The sequence below is a fragment of the Rhea pennata genome, chromosome 23 (genome assembly GCF_028389875.1).
Source record: "Rhea pennata isolate bPtePen1 chromosome 23, bPtePen1.pri, whole genome shotgun sequence".
NCBI classification, from domain to species: Eukaryota; Metazoa; Chordata; class Aves; order Rheiformes; family Rheidae; genus Rhea; species Rhea pennata.
In genome coordinates this window covers 7,479,525-7,498,459 of record NC_084685.1, presented here as the reverse complement: position 1 = coordinate 7,498,459, position 18,935 = coordinate 7,479,525, and positions in this window count along the sequence as shown.

The following is an 18,935-nucleotide window of genomic DNA, read 5'->3' as shown; positions in this document are numbered from 1 at the left end:
TTGATGCGAGAGCTTCTTTGCAGGGTTTACATATATGAACAGCAAAAAAAACATAGTCTGTATGCTTCCATTCTGCATAGAAACATACATTAAAAAATTTCCCTTCAACATACGCATAGCCTTCACTCACACATAGAACTTGCTTTTTTTCCATTCCACACAAAGTTGTTTTTGTTATATGCACAAAGACATGTTATTTTCACTTACAGAATGCTCTCTCTCTAAATCTTCCTTGCTTACTCATACATTTTACCTTACAGGTAAAACGTGGCATACATCTAGAGTACGTTTCTGAGAACTCTATTTATGCCCCCATGGAGTCATTTTTATTCCCCCCCATCTTTCTTCCACCCCATAGAAGATGGCACAATGACTCACCATGGACAGGAAAGATCCCTAGCAGAAAAAAACCCCCTCAACTTACCCTTAGGAAACCCAATCTTTCCCCTAATTCCACTTTTTTGTTCCAGTTTTCTTTAAAGCCAGATGAACATGACACAAGGAGAGGCCAGACAATCGACAGTATTTGACAATAAAGTAACCAGCCCTTTTTTTGCTTTTCAGTTTAACTTTGGGCTTTATAACACATCACTGTTATAAAGAGAAGGGCTTCAATACACTCTCCTGAAGGGTAAAGACTAGATAGCACTTGGCATTGGAGTCTTGCAAATGAGAGCAGCACTGGGTTTATCCACACAAATAGGGAGAAATCTGAGCAAGTCTGGAGTTTAATTCTGAGTCATACTCATATATCTGGGCAACCAATGCATGACCGAACTGAGTTATTATGAAAATCTAGGCTGGAGACTGTATTTCTGCACAGGAACAGAAAGACCCAAACAAAAAGGACAACAGAACCCCACAGACACATTGAGAAGCTGTCAGAAGAATGAATGTATGATTTTAAATCAGTTTTCTAGCCAAGGCAAATCTTTCATGCTGGAGCGAAGTACAACATTCCAAGCATATAAGTGAAGGCAAGGGAGACAGAAATCCCTTTTCTGATTGCCTGGGGCCACAAAGCTTGACACAAATAACATTCTAGATAATCCAAGTGGGTGAACTAAACCTAAAACTTTAGAAAAGAATCCGAGATGTTGATTTGAGGTAGAAGGAAATGCAGTTTCATCAGTATCCTGCAGTGCCCTTTCTGCCACAGCCTCGGCCCGTGTGGGTAAGATGACGGGTTCCATAGGGAAGTTGAATGTTGTAGTCTGATTAGATAAGGCCAGTGCACAGAAATAGTCTTAGGTCTTCCATAAACCAGGCTTTGACATAGGTCTTTGGTGTGTAGAGTCACCATCTGACTCTCACACTTCATAAGGAAATCCATTGACCAAAGCCAACCCACTCAGACCAAGGTAGGTAGAAAACAGCAGCAATTCACTTGACCTAATGACTGTATTCTGCTCCAAGTTACACAGGAAAAAAGCTGGAGTAATCCCTTCCTTTTCACTAGATTTATTCTATTCCCAGAGAGTGGTGACAGAAGAAAATATGGGAGCTGGTTTTCCAGACCATATTCATTTGGGGCTGGGTAACTGAGCCCTTCAGGGTACACCAGCTTATTCATTCTTTATGTGACATCAAATTGAGAATGATGCTGGTTCTTCTCTGCTCAGCAGCCTGTGTGACTTTTTAATTCCTGTGTAAATAGGGTGTGAAATGCCACAACATCAGATAGGATTTCTACCCACTTTGCACCAATGTGAAATATGATATACAGCACAAGCCAGCAGAGAACATAATTAGCAAACTGCATCACTCTAGGATGGAGCTCAGGCTCAGAAAGCAATAAAGAATTTGCTTTGATTTGAGTAAAGAAGTGCCAGAGGCTGCATTGTTGTAAGAGCAGAAAAATATAGCATATGATATACCATCACTGCAATAATTAGTTATTTTTCCCTAGCCGTAAGTCATAAAGTCTACATGGGGCTTATAAGATGAACAAACAGCAGAAAGCAAAGAACAAGTTTGTAGCATCAACCAGCCTTTAAGCAGCACTCACTGGATGGAGTACAGTGAAACTTTACCAACAAAACCTTCAAGCATTTCCCCCGCAGAAATCTTTTTGTTGACAATTTGTCATTTCAGCTGACCCTACTTTGTGAGCTCACCATTGTGCCGTTTTATCTTGGAGTTAGGTCACGTGTAAAGATCTGCAAACTGCAGTCACCACAGGTTCTGTAGGTGGCATTAACCTTGCTATCTCAAATGCTAGTAGCACTGGTGGCACTAAAAGCCCCAGCAATCCCTAATCCACTTATTTTCCATGGGTAGGCTTTGCAACCTCCACCAAGCTGTGTTATTTTGGTGCCAGCTTTAGCAGGACCCAGAAGGGCAATTCTGGAAGTAGTTCAAATCTATCCGCAACAAGCTGAAGTCACTTGCTCAATGAATATCTCCAGGAGCAGTCAAGCATGAATTCATATCTTAAGTTTACCACACACTAACCTCCCCCTCTAACCAAGACCATGTCTGCTGCACTCACAGGACCCAAAAAGACAGAAGTGATAGCTACATCAACCTTTTATGGCCCATTACAATCTTCTCAGCCACCACAATGAACACTACCTCATATTTTCAAAATAAAGTAGTACTTCTGACCTTGCCCGTGTCTTCCAAAGTTAGTAAGCCAAGAATATGCTAAGCATGAATAAGTTCATTTAGCATGATTCTCTGTCTAATACAGAGCAGAGAGTTTCTCCCACATTAATGCTTGCTTGGACAAGAGCAATCTCTTAGAAAAATATCTGATCTTGATAGAAAAAAGTTGACATTCAAAAAAAAAAAAAAAAATCCATTACTGTCCTTGTCAAGTTGCTCTGTAGTTAATTACCCACAGAAGCAAAAATACATACTACCTTCTTGGTTTAAATTTGTCTCAGTTAAGTTCCTTACTCCTGGACTTGTTCTTGTTTTATCCCAGAAAAGTATAAAGAAAATTAGCCTTACTGACTTACAGCAAGTTACTCTTCATTCATTCCAGGTATGCAAGAAGCAAGGCTGCCCCACTGGAGTTACTGCTGATTTACAATAGGTAAGTAGGTACACAATTACCTCTTGTGATTTACCACTGAGTTACCTGTTATTTATTCTAGGTATTTAAGGGTATACCCACATGAGGGCCTAAGGAAAATTAAACCAAATTAATTTTAAAGCAGATCAGTTAAACTGTGTTAGACTATGACACAGACCCTCCTCTTAAGAATTAAAGAGGTTTTAATTCATTTTGGTTCATCTTAACTCACTTCCCTAGTGAGAAGAGACTTAGCCCAAGTGGAGCCACTAGGAAATTACAGTGGTTGATCAGGAGGAAAATTGTCCCCACAGAGTAAGTTCCACTGACTTTAGTGGTATAAAACCTCTGGATTTGCACCAGAGACACCTTACAGCGTTAATCCAGGATAGATCTTCCTGTCATCCCAGGACAGCTTAGAAGAGCACAGAAATCAATCTGAGTCTTCATTAATTTCCAGCAATTTGTTCTTAGTCAAGAACAAATGGTCAGCCCTTCTGCTCTCTAAGCATGCTCCAAAATGGCCACTCCAGAACAGTGTAGGATGGGGCTAGTGCACCTTATTTGATGCTCCTGTTTAAAGTGCTCTTAGTTTAGCTGCTTGAACTCTTTCCTTCAAGGGCTTCAGGTTTTTTTCTGGAGGAATGCAAGGCAGCAGATATGGCATGGTCCTGCACGGCAGCCCTGCAGGGCTCACTATTATAGTGCAGTGCAGACCTAGAAAGACAGAGGGAGCTGTAACTAAAGGCTCTGGGAGAACCAGCTACAGGACTCGTGCTCACATTTGCTTCCAGCCAGGAAATAGTCCACAAAACCTAGTAGCATCAGGCAGGGACGCAATGCCTCAGGAAGACCCCTTGCAAAAAGGCACAGGTCAGCTGCAAGGGCTTTCCAGCAACATCTGGATTGAGAATGAACTCACCTTGTGCATGCAGAATTTCTCATGGAGATCCATTCTTCATATTACAGGCCAACCTCTCATCTCCTTGAAGGAAAGGAAGGACAGTGCCACCCTGGGGATTATTTGAATTGAGACAGACATCCAGGAGGAAGAGCCTTTGCTCCCAGCCAAGAGTGGGAAGCAGCATGAAACTATGAAAACGCTCACTTTTATCTTTCACACACTCACACATTCTCTTACTTCTCTAACCTTTTTATTCAATCTCTTTTTCTTGTCTTCCCATTCACTCACACGTGCCTTTCTTCTGTTTCAAGCACTCTCCTCCACCACCTTTCTCAGTTCCTTCTTTTGCTCTTTTGCACAATCTCTTCCTTTCTCCCACAGTTCCGTTACCTTTCTTTTACAACCCATAATTTCTCCATGACCTTTTTCTCTTGCTGGTGCTTTCTCAAGCATAGCCTAAACAGCTAGTGGTACCAAAACCATACGAAATATTGGCAAACAACTTTTAAGCAAAAATACCTTTGGCCATTTCCTAGCCACAGGACCAGCCTGCCCAGCAAAAGATGAAAGACGACAACAAGAAGTGCACACAAAAACACAGCCCCAAAGAAACCCACAATTACTGCCAAGCACAGAAGGAAAAGAGCGAGACAGAGCTGTCGTTTAACTATACACATTTAAAGCATTCATGAACTTCTCTATCAATCATTAGGTTGGAATATGAAGTTTGGAAGGAACCAGCTATTTACAGATGACATGAGGCTTTTTCATGGCCTTTTCTTCCCTTTCTTTAATGAACAGCAGCCATCTCATAGGTGACAGGCTAGGTCTGAAAAGCCAAACGCAAGATACTGTACCTGACTAGGCTACACTGCAGTGACGAACCTCTTACGTGCTACAAGAAAAGAATTCATAGCTCTTCATCAGAGCTTTATGGTAGCCTCATCATCGGCTCGTGGGTTTCACAGACCTGCAGTAATTGTTCAATTACTTCAAAGTTATGAATTCCAAATGATCAGATATTAATTAAAATCTCCCTTCCGGGCAAGCATCCATCTGGGAGCAAGGACAAACTATTTGCACTTATACAAAAAGCCAGTGTGTCTAGGGATGTTTAACAGTTGTTTGTACCAAAGTTTTGGTACATACTCAAATTGTCCACTTGGGCAAAACACTTTACTCACACACACACAAAGTTTAAAAAGTGCAAGGTGAAAGTGTGCTGTTCCTCCCCCCAAATAACCTTTAAGTATATATTACTTACACAAAATCAGGTAAAGCAAAGTTCTCAGATGTGTGTGCGATTCTAAAAATATTTATACCAATGAGATCACTGCTATAGATAGAAATAAAACAAGACGTTTCCCAGATCAAACTATGCCAAGTCTGATGGATTTTAACTCATTTTTTTAATGAGGATAACAGCATAGACTTCAGAAGCACTCTTCAACAGCACAGTATTATTATTGGTAGCTACAGGTTCTCATTGACCTCTCAGTAGCTGCACTGTTAGTTTCCAGGGAGAAGATGACACAGGCCTAATTCTTAGCTAGCATGAATTAGTGTGGCTTCATTGAAATAGCGTCTTTTGTCAGGTCCCAGAGGGCACCAGAGGCAGTTGTCATCAAGAAGAAACAAGAAAATCAACAGGAGACAACTATGAATGCCAGGACAGGATCGTACTGCCCGAGTCCATGGCATAAACTAGTCCTTATGTGGAGGATCTCTGTCTGTGTAGAAAAGATAGGAGGAGGAAAAATGGAAAATGATTCACTCAACATCCTGGAAGAGTTAGACACAGAGACAGAACAGAGACCAGGCATCTTCCCTATGAATTCAGGCTCCTTTGACCACAGTGAAAACATGTTAAATGTGACACACACCAACATGACATGGTATTTACATTATATGTAATAATTGCTGGTGTGGAGGATTATATTCTTCTTGTCCTAAAAGCATCTGGTTCTGCTGCTTCAGAACATTCTCTCCCTAATTTCCAGAAAATCTGTTCCATGTTCATTAGTTCTCAAAGCCAATTGTCCTCAGTCCCACACTGTACTCGTCCCACCCAGGTGAAGACCCTTCCCATCTCAGTTTGGCATCTTCACCTGGAGTAGGAGGATGTTGTTTGCATGGCATTACAAAGAACCAGTTCAGCCATACTCAGACATAATTAATCTGGGTGAATATCAAGAGTAATAGCAGACATAATTATACAGCCATACTTCAGAGTTAACCCTGTGTTAATTGATTACACAAAGCATTACTTTGAAGGGTTTGGCTGTAGAGTGTGCTGCCGCCTCCACCTTCTAGGGAGCTGCTACTGCAATTCCTTTTGAATTGAGCTTTGAGAAGGGATTATGACAAGGCTCATCTTTGGAGCTAGTCTTGCTAGAAAATCGGTAATAAATCTGGGGAGATTGATCTCAAAAGTCTAATGAATGTCATCAGGATAGTTTCTTAGTGCCACTGACCAGCAAAATCAGACAGACACTTTTACTATTATCGCAGCAACTGTGTCTGGAGACAGATTCTGCAAAAGCTAGAGGCTGCATAGCCAGTGACCAAGGGGTTGTCCTGTCCCAAGGAATTCTCAGCCAGAGGAAATACTGAGTAGTGCAGTGCCTAGAGTCATGGTCCCAGATCACCGCTGGCTGTAGCAGAACTGCTACCACATGTGGTACGAGCACTAGAATAGCCACATGTGTGATTCAGATGCATAGGTGAAGCTGGTAGACCAGGAAACAGGAGGTCAGAGCTTGTCAGGTTCATTGTGATAGCTCATAGCACAAGGCTGGACTCAACATTGTAAAGGGGATGGAAGAAACCACATATCTACTTAATAGGCTGGGAATTTCTAAGGGATCCAAAACATTTTTGTTACGAGACAGACAGATGATAGGCAAATGTCATTGGGATCTATGCCCCCTGATTCTCCTAAAAAAGATCAGATGAAGTGACACATGAGATGCGTCTGGTCCAGTCTGCATCCATGAGAGGGTTGTCTGAGCACAAAACTCAGCTGTGTGCTGAGGGATGAATCCAACGGCTCAGGCAACCCTTGCAAGCAGTGTAAGCACTCTAAGTACATGGCTTATATTCAGAGAATAGCTGGATCTTATTTCTTTTTACTTCTAGCAGGGGGAAGGCAGTCATAGCATCAGAGGAAAACAAGCATATGTTTTCTCCTGAGCTTGCTGCAGTAACAGCTCTCCATTAGAGGCAGCGCTTACTGCTATTTCACCTGGCAGCTCTCTTTCCTGGCTCTCCCCTCCCTCTAGGCTATCTCCCAGGCCCATTACTGTCCTGACAAATCTGATGGCTCTTCAATGAGGAAAGCTCTTTTCTGCCACCAGAATTGTTTATTTTCTCCAAAACCTGTGTTATAAATCAATCTGACACATTCTAGCCTCCATGAAGCCTCCTCAGCCATAAGTACAGCGCTGCGCAAGGTTTTGTCTGCACTGCTTGGTACATTCTCGACATTTAACTTATACCTGCAGTAGAGACTTGAGCAAGCTGAAATGGATGAGGGTGACGAGCTAACATTCCTTGCCTTCTCCCCAGTCACTTAAAGTTGGGAAATCCATCCTGTCCGCGTCATTACAGTACTGCCAGGATCATACCAGAAACATAGCCAATGGGAGAGCCATGCTTTAACCCCATAACTCTACTTACAGTTCTCAAAGCGCAGCACCCCAGTGTCTCCAGGGAACACTGGGCTACATTCCCAACTGAAATAGGTCAATATAAGACTGCATAGAAATTGCTTCAACTGGCACCTGAGGAAAATCTGGAGCACCACAGCTTTCTGTTCCTTGTTTGGAAGAGAGCTACAAGGTGCCTGCTGGTATCTGGCATGAAGATAAACAGCATGCAATATCTAAAGAGGGTCACACAGTAACCTAAGGGCTGTTCAGGCTTCGCACAGTGCAAACATCATGAATTACAGCTGGAAACACTTACATACTTTATTTCTTGTTAGCTTTGCTTCCTTTAGAAAACAGAGGAGCAAAATTAATCAGCAATCTGAAATTAAGCCATCCTAAACATGCACTAAGAATGCCAATGCCCAAATCCACATTTCAAGCTCCCCAATGCTATTTGAAGCAGAGAGTTGTAACAAGAAGATATGGTATCATCACCCCTTGCTCAAAAATGCCAAGCTCTCAGTAGCATTATTCTAAAAGACACTTGAACTAAGCAGTTAAATCTGATATGGATACAAGATGGAAGCATGCCCTGGTACAGGTATTAGTAGTATGATAAAGAGAATGCTGAAAATGAAATCTGCATTTTAATGGGAAAAGTGTTACATAAATTCATGTTCTATTTCAATCCAAATAATTTAGAGTAGCAGATTGGCTGTTAGAGCACATGAAGAACTCAGCAAAGCAAGAGCTTCTCAGAAATGAGACTTAGATAGTAAGAATCCACTAATTCATCAAAAGATACTCCCTGTTCATGGCAACACAGCACTAGCACACCAGTGTATATTTCTCAGCAGCAGGGTGTTACAGCATGGAAAAACATCTTATTCAAATTTTTGCAACAGCTAATGCACAGTAAAAAGTGAAGAAACAAAGGCACCAAAGAGACAAGGACACAATTCTGAGTGGAGAACAAAGCTCTTAAGAGCTCTTATTGGCCTTTCACATCTGTGCATGTCCCGTGCCCTTAGGAGCCCTGTGAAAGAGTTAAACAAATTTCCCTCCAGTACATGGCAGTTTCTTAATGAAACTTTGTTACAGAACAGTAAGCAAAACAGGAACATCATTAAACATGTTGCATATGCTTCAGGTAGGTTATTTTCTCTTCATGGTCCCACTTGTGATAAAAATACACAAAATGTTTTCTCAGCAAATCAGCACTTGGGCGTTCTCACAATCCCTTAATCCCTGGGTGAAAGATCCCCATTATCTGTCCAGTACAAAGTGCATTATTAATGGATTACATTTGCAGCAGGTAAAGGTCATTTTTAATGCTTTTAATGATTTAAATACGGATTTTCCTTTCAGATTTACTATTTTCAAGAAGCTTGGCTGTGAAATCCTCACCAAATTATATGCATCGAGAAATGAAAATACAACTTGTTCAGTTCTCCAGAATGGAGCTTGGATGGGATTAACTGTCATGTATGGTTGCCCACTGGAGATTTAGTAGCCATCCTGAACAAGCAAACAAACAAAAAAAAAGGGGGGGGGGGGAAAGAAGAAAATACAGGTCAGATTTTTAAAGAACCTCCAAAATTAAAGACCTATTCATCTTTAAAGAGGTTTATATATATTGACCTTTGAGCATGTAACAACTGGCTTTGGATGGACAAACACCAGCTTCAGCTGCTCAAATATCACAGTGCATCACTTGTTTGATCTCTTCTGTCTGAATTTGGCTGGAAAGTACGATCTCATCTTTCTACCCAGCCTTGTGGATTGATTATAACATGTTTGTTCATGCTGTGGACAAGAAAATGCTTCTCAGACTTCACTACAAGTAAATATTCTCAAAATCTGATACGCAAGATGATGTTTTGATAGGGTCTCCTTCAAACATGGTTTTATTCTGCCAACAGAAGAACTCTGGCTGACCAAGCCACCAGGGAATTCTTCTGCAGCTCCTTACTCTTTTCACCTTTTGCTTTCTTCTGTATTTCAGAATTACAGCATGGCACAGTCTTCCTCCAAGAATACTACTGCAAGATCCAGAGCAATAGTAGGGCAGGAAAAGAGAGGCACTAGCCAGAGGTGAACAGATCTGCTACTGCAACTGCTGTTTCTGGACTTGCCATCTCGAAAGAGATCATGCAGGTCCAGCGCAGTCAGCGAAAGAAACCTGGAAGACAAGAGCCCACAAGGCAGTGTCGAAGTGCCTTGTTATGGGTCTAGTCAGACAACTCTCCAGTACTGACTAGGGCTAGTTGTCCCCATTTCCCTTTACTCACCCAGAGGTAAGTGACAGCATCACACTTGGGAATGTCAGATGGCCCAGGTCTGATCTAAAGTTCACAGAAGTCAACAGGTCGTTCTTGTGCTGACTTCAGTGAAATTTGGTCCTTCCTTCCTGGATGCTACACATCCAGCTGTCAACTGCTCTGGCTTTGAGCATTCTCTCAAGCGCAGAAACAACAAACAACAGCTCTTCATCAACAGTTGCTGAGATGAAGTGACACATTATCAGGCATGATTCTTTTTCTTTTCAGGTTCTCACGCAAGCTGTTAAATTGGAAGCACTTTTCTTTGTATGGTATTTCATTTCTGTTTCTTTTTTAACTAATATTATTTAAGTCCAGCTACCAGTTAGTTCTAGATAATAAAGCTGCCATTCTCTCTTGCCCTGTTATTTATCAGGCACCACACAGTTCCCCCAAATGGCATTTGTTCTTTCAAATGGCCCCAGTCTTTTCTGCACCATAAAACATCGCTACCTCTCCAAAACAATAACAGAAACTTCATCTTTGAAGAATCCTTCTGCTCCTCATTAATGATAAGTAGTAAGTCAGACAGGTATTCGATGCGCAGAGACCCAGCTTTTGATGACAAGGAATGACCATGTGCTACTTCAAACTGCGGTTCTTTCAGCTCTGCACCTCAGTTCATCTCCTGTCACACTCACACAGAAAGAAAGAAAAAAAAGAAAAAAAAAAAGAAAGAAATCTCAGCAGGGACTTCCTGCCTTTTAAGATCCACTACTTCCCTCTCTCCAAAGAGACTAGGCTAAGCTTGATGGGCCAGAACATCACAGCCACTCGTGGTGTGCAAAACTCAAAATCTTTTAAGAAAGTCACATTCTGTCCTCAGACCTCAGCTAACGTCATAGCAGGCTCAGCTTCCCCAGATGTACTGGTTATAGAATACTGCTGCTATAAATGCATGCAAATGCTAATCAGATATTTATCTTTTTAACACGTTGCCCTGTTACAATATACTGCTGGGGGCGGGGGCACGGAATGGAAATCAAGGTAGTAACAGGTGCCTCAAAAATAAAATAAGATGTCATTTCCTCATTGGGACATTTTTTTCCCTGGACTGAAGCACTGTGATACAAGTAGCACTGAAGTACCATAAGGTAGCTGTAGTACGCATACAGAATGCTCTCACTCTCCCCATAGAGTTGCCTTCTTGTTAGATTACAGTAGCCACAGCACTATATCATATTCCCACTCAGTGAAGAGAACAGCAGGTTGCAACAGTCCCTGGCTATTATTCTGCAAGGTCTCGTCTGTTCTAGAAAATCAACTTGTCATATTTGACCAAAGGCAAAACTGCTTGGCCAGAAGCTAATTTCCGATACAAAGCCCAAATAATCCATTGGAAGGAGTGGAAATACGCTGGAGAAGCTGACATCAGCATCTGGCCCAAGTCACTCAGCAGTTACCTGAAACACAGTGGTTTTATGAATGTGGCATTTTGTCTCATCAGTCACGTTAGCCCTTCTCTCCGACATTTCAGTGGCAAGCTTTAGCTTCCAGAAGCACAGCATCTTGGAATACATTACGGGGTTGGCAGGAGAGCAGTTGGAGGATTTTCGCTCCAAAACAAATTCAAGCTGTTTAGGGCTCCTCAGCAGATGATGCTGTAAGTTGTCTGTGTTGCCTAGCATCTTTCCTTGCAAATCACCTAATACAGGGACATGTGCATGCACACATGCACGTACACATTACATGCAAACATTTGCCCCCAGAGCACATAGCAGATGCTCTAAGAGCTTGTCAAGATTTGAAGATTTTTATAACATAGGTGTAGTGGAGTAAGCAGCTAGCACGTGACAGCTGTCATTGCGGTCAATACCATGAACAGGAGACAGACCTTCACAGCCAGAGGCGTGAGTCTGCACTGATTGTGTATAATCAGATGCACAAAATCAAAGATTCAGAGAAGATTAATGTCAGTATGGATTGCCCCTGCAACCTGTGGCCTGAAGTGCACTACACTGGCACTGTATTTTCCACAGCTTCAATAAAGCTTTGCACTAGCCCAGAGAGCAGACAAAGTGAAAGTTAGGGTCTGTCCTGAAGCCCACAGCGAGCCAAAAGTGCAACATTCTCTGATGGCAGAGAGCTCTTCCCCAGGCCAGTCAGGGAGTCTGTTACAAAACTGGCTCCAAAAGGTTTTTTGATCCTAGATTTCAGCTTGTTGCAAGTCTAATATTGATCTTAAAACCATGAAGGCAGGAGGGCAATCCAGTTCCACTGTCTTCTATACAGTGTCACCGTTTAAGCAAGTATTCTGAGCATGGAATACATCTCCTGTGCTTCCGTAAGCATTAACGGGTAGGACAAAAGACTGCAAGTTAGCTCTGCTATGAATGATCCACCCAAGGTAACGTTGCAGGTAACGAAGGCCTAGAACCTCATCCACTGTAAACTGACATACCCCAGCAAACCAGGGAATCTGCTCTGATTTTAATTCTTGGAAACCTGGCCAAGCACCATACTTGAAATGCAAGTTTTGCAGAACAAGATAGCGGTTAGTTTAGATTCCACTTCACTCAAACTCACACCAACACATGCCCAGATCATAAGAAAAATGTGCCATTGATAAATTGTAGAATTCTCATTGCCCATAAAGCAGCTTCCTGGTTTAAGAGTCTTTAAACAAAAGAGCAAGTAACCTTGGAGCGGTAGGGGAGAAATCAGAACACCATCCACAGTCTGAGGAAAGGATCATTAGTCACTGTTTTTCTCTGATTTTCCCCAAGCTATTTTCTTTGTATATACCAAAACATGACGGATTACACTCTAGGAAAGAAAAGATTCTGTTCAACTTTCCCAACATAAATTACAATTAATGGCCACAATTTCACTTTAAGGCAGTTGTCTCTAGAGATTTTTTTTAAATGTTATTTAAGCTGCCCAGAGGAAATTAGTGGCTGACCCTGCAAGGGTGTTGTCTGCCCTTGGCTCCTACGCATGGCAGGCAGGAATCCAAAGTCTTCAGCACCTGGGAGGACAAGCCCGGAAGAACATCACTTGATTTAGTCAGATGCCATGCTAACTACCCTTATGCAACCTGATCGATACACTTCTTCCCAGACCTGCAACACGATATGCTGCTGGAGTCCACAAGTGCTTTATCAGCTTTTCTCTATAGCATTTTATATCAGTGATGGGGTATTTGCTAATACACATGCATTGCAGTCTGTCCCTCTCTCCTCTTCAGAGGAATGCTGACAAATCGGCCCAGGACCAGAGAGACCCATGGTATTTGCTGTATGCACTTAATACAATTACTGCATTACCAGTAAATTTAGTCAATGATTCAAAATAATTCGTAATAGCTTTCATAAGCTATTTGGGATAGCTGGATCTTAGAACATCACAGAGAGTAAGTCACACTGCACTACTCTTATCATTGTCTACGATTCATAACAAAATCATCTGGTATTGGACCTAACTGTATTTTAAATGGAATGTGTTTTAATGCAAGTAAAACCTTTCCATTTGATTTTTCTGGTAAACAGTATATAAAAATATCACAATGCATCAAATCTGCACAACCATTCTATGAACAATTATGAAGCTTCCCCCCAAAGTGAGGCATAATTTAAAGAAAGATACTGTGCGGAATTAACCATTATAAATATACTCTTGCATCAAATAACCATATTTATCTAGGTAATCTAGAAACACTACTGTGTTATTTAGTCACTATGAACTCATCTGTAAGTATGCACGTGCAGGCGAACATGTGAAACATGAAGAGAACAAAGCTGAACAAAGCTCTCTGGGGAATCTGATCCCAGCATAGGTTGAACAAAGTTCCTATGCCCACGTGTCTATGGCTAGAAATTAAAGCAAGAGGATGCTGAAAGAAAAAGAGTCACTAGCAAGCCTGCTCACAACCATTGCTAATCTGTTGCTAATGGATGTGTCAGGGTGGTAGGTTTCTCAGCTAGGTCTTAAAGGACAGCTCTGAATGATGTAGGGTGGTTTCTGTCTATTCTAGCCAGATAGTTTGCTTAGGGCATTTTGCATAGCAATTATTAAGCAGTTTGCTGTAATAATTTAAGCTATAATAGTCAGCAAAAGACTTTGCGATACACTGTGAAACAAACATGGAAATCAAGAGAGTTTCTACAATATTCTGACTGGAGACTCTAAAGTGCCCCAAGGAGTCTCATCCCATCCATGCCATATGATGGAAAATAATAAAGCAGGATGCGTCTCCATTCATCCAAAGGAAGCAGACATAGGCACAGTACAAAGAGGTTTCTCAAAACGATCCCTTCTGTTTGGAGAGTTGCCTTAAAGAAATTTTTATGACTCAGGATAGCAAACCTATATTTGTATGCTACAGAGCCAAAGAAACAACCTGAGACGCTATCTATAATAAGCACTGCCAAACAACATTCAAAACCTAGCAGTTCCTGCAGCCAAGATGCATTGGCTGGGTCCACCACATCACAACCAGGCTCATCTGAATTAGCTTGAATAGCCCTCTTGATAGACAAGAGCAGGGAAGGGAAAAGGAGAAACTGCCCCACAGTCTCGCCCCTAACAGCAAGCTCAATAGATCTACATTATTATTAAGCAAAAATACAAGCAAAAAAAAGGCAAAAAGGAAAGAAAACTATTTTGATTTGTGACAGCATCCTTCAACAGAACTAGATTTTTCCTTTCCTGCATTATTATTATTTATTTATTGTGCTTCGTCTTTTTCTTTGGCTTAGATAAGAAAGTTCAGTCAGGAGTCTTCAGCACAATCATCACGTCCCTGCAAGCATACAACCATCCCATTCACATATATTACTGCTCACTGGGGAAGTTCAAAGACTACCGCCTTATGAGACTCAAGCCTTGCTCAGCAATACAATGGACAAAAACTTTCCTCTCCAGGCTCTCCCTTTACCCTCTCCTAAACTACCCCCATAAAATCTCTTGCTAAGTATCCAGATTATCACCATCACGCCATATTTCAGCTACTTGAATAGATCAAGGTGCATAAGAAATCCTTCAGTGTTTTAGGTGAGTGAAGAAAGCCAGAATGAATTCATCTACACCAGTCAAGGATGAGATCTGAAATCAGTGTGGGTCTATTGACTATATCCCACCTGTGAAACTAGCTTTGTACTCACAGCGAGAGACCTCAGTTCTTTTGTTATACTTCAGCTAATATTTTGCTGGCTAGTATTTTCTCATCAGCTGGAAGGGGTTGCACAGGAGGACTGTGGACAAGGACCATCTTCAATATTAAGTGGATAAAAACTGAAATATTTTTATAACTTGGATTTTTGTACAGATCTTTTTTTGCAAGACTCTCCTCAATTTCTCTTCCCGTTTATCATCTGAACTTTATGAACCCTTCAGCCCTGCTTCTATCACACTGTCTTTTGCAATGAACAGTATTGAGCAATAATGCAACATCTCAGACCCTGGATGTTTTATGATTGACTATCACACTGCATGTGTATATTCAGGAGCAGCATGAGACATGCAATACAGTCATTCTGCTGACAGATAGGTATTTAAAATTTGTTCTATGGTTAGGCAGAAGTCAGCTCACCGATTTATGCTGGTAAAAGGGAAAGAGATGCCTCAGATATAACTACATTAAAAGACCTACTATATATTTCTTTTTCTACAAAAGCATATGCTAGCTATTCATCTGTGCAGTCTTCCATTATTTTCTTACCTGCTAACGAGATGGATAGGCTGTAGATAGTTACTCTCTGTACTTACTTCATTTGACACAAACACATTTAAAATGGAGTCATTTTCTTAAGTCAGTCTTTAATAAGAACTAGTTCCAGTAGTATCAGCTCAGTTTGTTTCACTAATTACTTCAGCTTCATCCTCTGGTTCACAAAACCCTTCCAATCCATATAGCATTAATACCTGTCCTCATGGCTCAGCAATAGCAGTTCCTATAGTTTCAAGGAATTTATTGACAGTTCAGCATTGCCTTTTTGGTTCTCCAGTGCTTGCCGATCTCTTCTCTTTGCTCATCTTCATGCTGTTTCTCTGCCAACTGTGATTTTCTGCCCAGAAGAACAAACTGCGGAGAACAAACTTTTTGTCTGAAACTGTATTGCAATTCCCAATTAAACATATTTGAATCTGACTCCTATCTTCACACACTTAAACCCATAATAAATAAAACCTAATGACTTACTGTAGTTGCATTAATACTCATCTTGGGCTGCAATGTGTCAAGTTCTCAGAATAATGCATGGGATTTCCATAAAAGGCATAATCCTAGCACAGCATGAGATTAACAACTGTTATCACTACTATGAAAACAGGAACTTTGGTGAGTAATTATCAAACTAAGAGACATTGGGTGTCTCAGCAGGAGAAAATAAAGTGCTACACTGGCACTTTGAAAGCAAAAGCCTATCTAAAATAAACACGTGGCTAGAGTCCTACACCTACTGGGAAGCTTGCAGAGGCAGGGATGACGTGGCTCTGCTCGGATCCCTAGCAGAGAGAAATCAGCTGAGAACCACTCACTTGCAGCCACTAAACCTCTGACCAGCTCAAGTATATAATACAGCTAAGATCTGGCCAATTAGTGATGTTTAACTTTGTACTCAGCAATAGCACAATATCATCAATGGAGCATAGCCCTCGACCTACAGTCTTAACTGTGCTGTCTTGGCAGACCCTTCACAGCCCAAGCCTTTGCTCCCGCCATGCCCAGGGGAGTCATTCTAGCCTTTCACATCCTGCATGGAACTGTTATTCTAATCCCTTCTAGTCCAGTTGATTTCAAAGAATAGTTAGTGATTTTTATCAGTTGAAGTTTAGCCTCAAGATGCAGACTATTGCTAATCAGAAACCTCTTCCTAGGCTTAGTTGGGTTTGCATACTCTTGCAGACACCTTTACTGATGGGCTCCTGAATCATGTTTTCTAGGTGTTCCACATCAGGCTACAATTTAGGAAAGGGCATTTCTAGGCACTCTCATTTATAGGGTTGTGTTTATTGGGAAGGCTGGACATTATATGCTTATCTAGCACCTAAAAAATGGTGAAGGGTTGAAGCACAGAGAGAGAACAAAGCTAAAACAATATGTACAAACACATACACATACTCAAAGGAAAGAGTTGTGGATTTAAAAAAATTGCCATGACAGTATAATACTTTCTCTAAGAACGAACACTTAATGTCACTTAAAAAGCCATGTGTACCATCTCTGTCACTGAATCAATGTTTAAAAGCTTAAAATCTTGCTTTCCCTTTGTGTTAAAATCCTAAAAGGCCACTCCTTACCTGGTCTACACTATGTGATTCATCAAAAGCAACAACTCCTTTTTCCTTACAACTGCTTTGAAGGTTCTCTATCTGATGTTACAATAAATGTATAAAAAGAGGCTATTTTTCAAATGCAACATTAAAAAGAGATTCCCACCAAGATGAAAAATAACATTATGTCAATTCACTATTTTATTAGTGTCAACACTATCAGAGGCAATTTTTTTTGTTTGTTTTTTCTTTTTCCTTTTTTTTTTTTTTTTTTTGGAAGGCTGAAGAGTATGTGATTTGGATTAGTTATTACATTGATCAGGCTCATTTATTGTTTTTTGGTTGTCGTATACCTGTCTCTAAATGCTGCTTTGATTTTTGTTTGTTTTGGAGGGAGGACTAAGACTGGATGGTTGCATTTCTTGCACCGCAAGACTTTCACTGCAAAGACAGAAGCCTCAGAGTCTACATCCCTTGGGTTCATACCAGCATAACAAAGAAGACATCCTACACAGATTTTTTTCAAAGGTTCAGAAGGCATCTTGTTTACATTCTGAGATCAGACCATCCTATTCCCTATAAATATATAAAACCAACAGCTAAAAGTTTTCCAGGAGCAAAATTCTGATTTCTGCCCCTAAGTCGCAGGGAAAAAAAAAAAAAAAAAAAAAAAAAAAAAGATATTTAATCCCCTCTTGTTCTTTCTGGAAAATTAAAAAGTCAAAAGAAAAACACACTAGAACCTAGGCACTTGCCTCTTTCTATGTTGTGACACACAACTTTTTGGTACCTTCCTCCAACTTCTTGCAACTAGTTTGTGTAGGAAGCAACACAGTGGAACTTTCAGATAACAGTCCCTTTCATCCCCAGCAGAATACTGTAAACATATTCATTACACAGAAAGTATCCTCTTTCATTAAAATTAGACACTAAACAGATCAAGAAAAAGCAGAATTAAAGGATACACTAGAGATATTTTAAGCCAGCTATCTAAGACAGATTAAGAGTTGCATGCTGTTTTTAAAGCTGTAGATCAGACTAGAAGAAATAATTTACTAAGCTATCAACAGTGTACACTGGGCAACATAACCACTGCTGCAATCTGGTGCCTGCCCTCCTGGGTGAGAGTGCCAAGGATCTTCAGCACTGTAACACCAACTCCTTTAAGGATGCAGATACAGCTGAGAGGGAGACCAGAGAAAAGTTCTCCAGTAGGTTACATGAGTCTGCCGTGAAATACAAGAATCACAATTCAGAACTATCTTCCACTGCCATAAATACCAGCAAGCTGTACAGAAGATGCAAGTCCCATGGGAACCACCCCCAAGCATGCACCACTGGAAGTTGGAAAAGTCGTCTCTTTCCCCCCCCGTCCTGCTGTTCTCTCTTCTCATCCTCTGGTCTGTCATTTTCACACCTAAAAAATGGCCTTGTCACTAAGTGAATTTCTCTGCTTATTTAAAAATATCCTTCTCTTCTCCTTCCCACCTTTCCTCCCCAAGAAAAGTTATTTTCACTATGAATTTTGACAAAAATGAGAATACCACCAGCTTATGTTCAAAATTGCAAGTATTCTAAAGATCGATTATCCCCCCCCCCCACAAAGTTCTGCTAGGGAGAGAGGCCAGGCCAGGGGACGGCTCAGGCTGCAGGCTCTGACCGCCTCTCCCCATCACTTTCACCAAGTGGCTCTGGGCAAGCTTCTGCTAATTCTTTTGCTTCACTTTATGCATGCTTGGAAAGAATTAATGAAGGCTTCCTTCTAAAAGATTTGAAATCTATATGAGGAAACTCACATAACAGTATAGTATCACCATGGGTCAATTTTT